Genomic DNA, 6,100 nt, shown 5'->3' with positions numbered 1-6,100 from the left:
GCATTGTAAATTTTGGTCAATGACATGAGACAAAGTATATGTGAACTGCTGTATGAAAAGTGAATTTACTCTGTAAATCTTCACCCAAATCAAAATAAAAATTAAAAAAAAAAAAAAAAAGGGAAAAATGAGGTCTGGCAGGGAATGGTCATGGTCAAAGCTGAAAAACAGGCAACAAAATGCCTTTCAAATGAGCACATATTTACATGTCTGCTGAGAACCCATGTGTCCAACAGTTTCTCAGCCTGTAGTGACGGTGCTGATAAAATTGTACTAGACCTTCTATATCAAGTGGTGAATGACATCATTTAATTATCAAGTTGTGAAGTCAGAAACCTCAGTGGCCCTTCATCCCTGACCCAAATCCAGTCCATCTCCAAGACTTGTCAATACCACCTTCTACCCACTTCTCTTCTTTTTCTCCTTCTCTGCCAACCCTGGTCTGAGTTCCTGTCATCTCTTGCCTGGACTTCTGGGACAGCTTTTTAAAGGTTTGCCTACATTTCCTTGGACCTGTCTCAAATCTACTTTCCTCACAGCAGCCACTGGTCTCCCTTTCCTCTCCCTCATTTTAGAAAAAAATTAATGGACATTTTTTAAAGAGTAGTTTTAGATTTACAAGGAGCTCTGGTGGCATAGTGCCTAAGGCATTTGACTGCTAACCAGAAAGTTGGCAGTTCAAACCCACCAACCAGTCCGTGGAAGGAAGACTGGGCAATCTATTTCCATAAAGATTTACTGCCTCGGAAACCCAAATGGGGTCACTATGAGTCGGAACTGACTCATTGGCAGTGAGTTTGGTTTGTTGTTTTTTTGTTAGATTTACAGAAAATTGAGCAAACAATACAGAAAGGTCCCACACACCATCTTTCCTTCCACTTTACAGTTTTCCTTACTATTAACATCTTACATTGGTATGGTACCTTTTTTTTGTTTGTTTGCTTTACAATAGATGACCCAATATTGATACATTATGTTAACTAAAGGTCATGGCTTACATTATGATTCACTCTTTGAATGGTATCATTCTATAGGTTTTGACAAATGTACCCACCATTACAGAATCACACAAAATAGTATCACTGCCCTCACCATCTATTCATCCTTCACCAGTAGTCTTTTCAAAATGCAGATCTTACCTTGTCATTCCCTTCACTCAGCTTCATTTTCATCCACTCTCTTTCTAGCTTTGGGTCTGCAGCCATGCAGGTCTTTTTGTTTCACTTCCTCAAGCCATACTCTATTCTGCCTCAGAGTTTTGCTTCCTGAAATGCTACTTTCTACCTCCAGCCTAGGCCCCAGGTCTTACTGCCATTTGTAATTGTTTAAGTGTGTGATTATTGGATTTTCTTCTTTCCTAGACTGTGAACTTTATGCTACCAAAGCTGTGCCACTGTATCCACAGTACCTGGCACACAGTAGATATATAAAATGTTGAAGAATATTACTGAATACATTGACAAAATGATAGAGAGTTCCATTTGATTGTGTGGGGCTTAGGAAGAGTAGTGAAGGTTTATGATTGCAGGAGATAAAAGAAAAGCTGGTGGGAAATAAGGAAAAAAGTTTATGCAATAGGCTGGAACCCAGCTGAGATGTGTAGTGACATCAATCTATCTAACTGTGCTGGGGGAGAGAGCAAGATGGGTTATTATAGTGATAGAAAGTTTAAGGTTTCCAGGGTGGAACTGTTTCAGTGGTGACAAAGTACAGGGTGTGGCCATAGGAGCTGGTGACTAAAGTGGATTGAAAGTGAAGACAGTGAGTTTGAAAGGTCAAGGAACTAAGAAGCTGAGCCATTAAGCGAGTGGTCCAGAGAGTCAACAAAGCCCCTTTGCCTCCCAGGATGAAGGAGTGAGCCAGGAATTTAATAACTGTGAGAGTACAACCAGCTTGGTAAATGATGAAGATGAAAGAAGAGAAAGTGGATAGTTGAGTGGTATAGATCTCAGGGGGGCAGAAATTTTTCATATTAGAATGGAGGAGAAATTGTTTAGAAGGGTTTTGGAGAGCTAGAAGAACGTTGCTAGTGTCTCCATGTATGGCGGACATGAGAGTATAAATACTTTCTACTTGAAAGGACTGTAGGGGAAGTGGTAACTTCAGGGGAAAGCCAGGTTTCAGTTCAGACTAGAAGGTAGGGAGAGTTTAGCTAGGTCTCTCGTTACATGTAACAGAAAGCAACTCTAGCCATCTGTGGCATACAGGGAGTGAAGGGCTGGGGAGTTGGGTATCTTGGACATCCTGATACATCCTGAACAAAATGTAGCCACATGCCCACCATTATGGGTCAGGAGAGGTGCTATGAGGGTCCTGAGAAGATACTCCAAAAGATGGCCAATATAGGAAGGTCTATGAAGAAGGTAAGACAGTAGACAAATTTGTTTACCATCAGACAAGAGTTCTACAACGCCCTGATAGAAATGTCCTTTGGGGTAGAGAGAAGTAGAAGCATAGAGAAGTATGAGAATTAGATAACTAGTTCTAAGTGGTGGTGTGAGGAAGGTGGTGTGTAGAATGATAGCTACATTCCCATCTGTCTAATGCTTGAATCCTTGTTCCATTCTCAGATATCTGTCTGCTATCTGTTCATAATCAACAATTGAATTTGAATCTCTGACTCTCCCGCCTCATTCTTCCCTTGCTCCAGAACATCTCTTAGATCTTCACTGTGCTACCAAATCCTCTGCTACCTCTCTAAGAATCAGCTTCCTGGATTGTTTATTCAACTAACACCCAGCTGTGTGGATTTGATGCTGACCCAGCCTGTGTTGCTGAGCCCTGTCAAGACCCCTCTATCTTCTGACTTATCACCTTCTATTGTAATTATTTTTATATTTATTTTCATGACATCTGATACATGAGTTTCTTCACAGCAGAGACCATTTTTTATTCTTGTTTATATTCCTCTCCTCTAGTGCTTATTAGCACATTGTCTGTGACCTAGAGGGGCGGTCAATAAATTTTGTTGAATGAATGACTGAATGACTGAATATGTGAATGGACTTTGCTCTCTTATTGTCCTACTCCTATAGCCTAGAAATGTTGGAGCCAGAGAGTGGCCTCTCTGGAGATATTTTCCCATTCTTGCCCACCCTTTGCTATGATTACCAATTTCCTGGCCTTGATTCCATGCTTGCAGACATAAACCATCTGCCAGACTAGACAAATGCAGCTCGCGAGACACCCTGTCCTGATTCTTCCTGGTCTGCCTTCCCAGCTTCCTCCCAGAATATGGGCCTCACACAGACTGTTTTCTCTATTTCCTAAAATGATACCTCTACAGCATGGACTGAATCCTTATCCACAAGCACCTAGATTAGGACCAGTATCACCTGGTCCATATTCCCTAGGACTGCTTCTTTCCCCACTCCCTCCATCTCTACTATTCTGGCAGAGGGTAAGCACAGGGTAAGTGCATAGAATGGCTGAAAATCTGCATGGCCATAATAATCACTAAATTCAGGAAAGTGATTACATCTAGAGGGAGAGGGGATAAAATCATAGGAACTTCAACTGTATCAATGATACTTATGTATAAAGCTGGGTACTAAGTCTTAGTTATTCTTTATACTTTTTGTAATTCTGAAGTATCCTAATTAAAACGTTTAGAATTAGAGTTACTCAGCTTTCACCCTAGGGGCATACTACAGGTGGATCTAGGGATAGAGACAGCACTGGCTGATGGAGGAATTCAATCAACAAGTTTAGCAGAGAGAGGACAGAGAGGCCGGGAGGGCATCTGGGTTCAGAGCCAACAATCTTAGACCACAGGCTGTAAACCCAGCTTAACAGACTATGAAAGCCTGTGAATCTATTGTGTTTACCAATGAAAAGCTTTAAAAATAGGTAGTTCCCAGCTTATTTATTTATTTGTTGGTCTGTTGTCTGGAACTGGGAAAAATTTTCCTATAGAAACAGTATTAGAAATGGGCCTCTGTCCGAAGGCCAGCCCACAAAAGCATATAGAACCCTAATGTACCTGAAATACTATACTAATATTACTAAAGACCCTGACCACTATTTATAACAATATTTCTGTGGGAAAGTGCACTTTGAGTTTTAATGCTGGTAACACATATTCCTGAATCCTGTGAGTCCTCTGGACTCTTGACCTTATTTCCAGAGTGCTGATTCTTATCAGAATCATTCCATATATGGCGGAGGGCAGATTAATTGCTTTCTATTGATACAGGATTCAAGCTGAAGTTTCAAGTAATTCATCTTCAGTGAGTTGATGCCAGCCCCCACCATGATGCTGCCATGATTTAGCCTCCCAAGCACAATCTAAAGCCCTGTATGTGTAACATTCTTGCACAAGCTGACATTTAAACTCTGTCCCATTGGGGACCTAACTTGCATACTTCGAGGACATCAGGGAGATGACTATGAGTCCTTTTCATGAAAGAAATGTGTGGGAGACTCTGGACTAGTGGCATAATCCAGACACTGAGAGGGGAGAAAAACCTGGGACAATCTTAGAATAACGGGTATCATGACAAAGAAGAGAATTTATTCTGATGATGTTTGGAGATGCAAAGCATGTGCCTCAGTTTAGGACACTTGTCACTTTGCAAAGGAGAAATATTTCTGAGTGTGATACAAAGGAGCACTACTCAAATTGTCTCTGCTTAGAGAGCTCACTTGGAGAAATGAAAACTAAAAGATCCACATAGCATTTTGGAAACCTAAAAATAGAACTATTATTTCTCTGGAGGCAAAATGTCTTGCTTGGTTGGCTATAAAAGTTATAATTGTAGGAAACCTCACCACACCCAGAGTCCCAGCAGCAGTGTTGAAGGATAATGGCATGTGGTGGTCCTGGTGGCCAGAAGAAGTGGTGAGGATTCAAGATTCAAGCCTGGGAGAGCTACAAAGGCTCTTTAAGGAGAGCATGAGTCCCTGGAACACTCAGGACTAGGAACAGTTTCAGACAGTTGGGGCTTACAGCCCTAGCATCACACTTTGGTAAGTGCACTGATTGGGAAACTACCTTCCCCTCTCTGTATATAGTCTTGATGGGCCGATAAAGCAAGCTGCCTCATTCTCTCCTAACCAAAGAGCTAAGCAAATATATTCTCTCTGGGGACTTGAATCTTGAACAGTGCAGTCTTGGCACTGAATATCTGGTTAGTACCCATTGTCCCAGCAACTGTGCCATCAGATTGTCAAGGACTTCCTGCCACCTAAACCTGTCCTGATTCCTGCCTTTCTCTAAGCTGATTCTCCAACTTACTGGTTAGTTATGTCAGCTAGCTGTTATCCTTCTAAAGCATTTCTTTTCTACTTAAGTTATCTAGATTCTGTTTCTGTTGGTATGATTGAGTACTCTACAAAATATGACTGGAACAGACCATCAACTGCTCATATACAAGTTCAAGTAGAACCTGAAGACAATTAAAACAAGTCCATGAGAGCCAAAATATGACCTTGAAATATCCCTCCTGAATTTAGAGACTATCTAAAGAATAGATTTGATGCATTGAACATCAATGACTGAAAAACCAGAGGAATTGTGGGATGACATCAAGAACATTATCCATGAAGAAAGCAAAAGATCATTAAAAAGACAGGAAAGGAAGAAAAGACCAAAATGGATGTCAGAAGGGACCCTGAAACTTGCCCTTGAATGAAGAGTAGATAAAGCAAATGGAAGAAATGACAATATAAAAGAAGTAAATAGAAGATTTCAAAGAGCAGTTTGAGAAGACAAAATCAATTATAATGAAATGTGCAGAGACATGGAGTTGGAAAGCCAAAAAGGAAGAACATGCTTAGCATTTCTCAAGCTGAAAGAACTGAAGAAAAAATTTAACCCTCAAGTTGCAACACTGAAGGATTCTGGGCAATATATTGAATGATGCAGGAAACATCAAAAGATGATGGAAGGAATACACAGAGTCACTGTACCAAAAAGAATTAGTCAATGTCTGTGTTAGATTGGGTTCTCTAGAGAAACACAAAAACCAGCAAAGTGTATATATATATTTAGAGAGAGAGAGAGAGAGAGAAATTTATCTTAGGAAAATGGCTCACAAGCGTATAGAAGCCAACAAGTCCAAGCCGAAAAGTCCAAGTCTCTGGAGGAGATGGGGCTTGC

Source organism: Orycteropus afer, unplaced genomic scaffold, assembly GCF_000298275.1.
Source record: "Orycteropus afer afer isolate SDZICR_OR568_19922 unplaced genomic scaffold, OryAfe1.0 scaffold00196, whole genome shotgun sequence".
Lineage (NCBI taxonomy): Eukaryota > Metazoa > Chordata > Mammalia > Tubulidentata > Orycteropodidae > Orycteropus > Orycteropus afer.
This window is presented reverse-complemented; position numbering follows the sequence as displayed.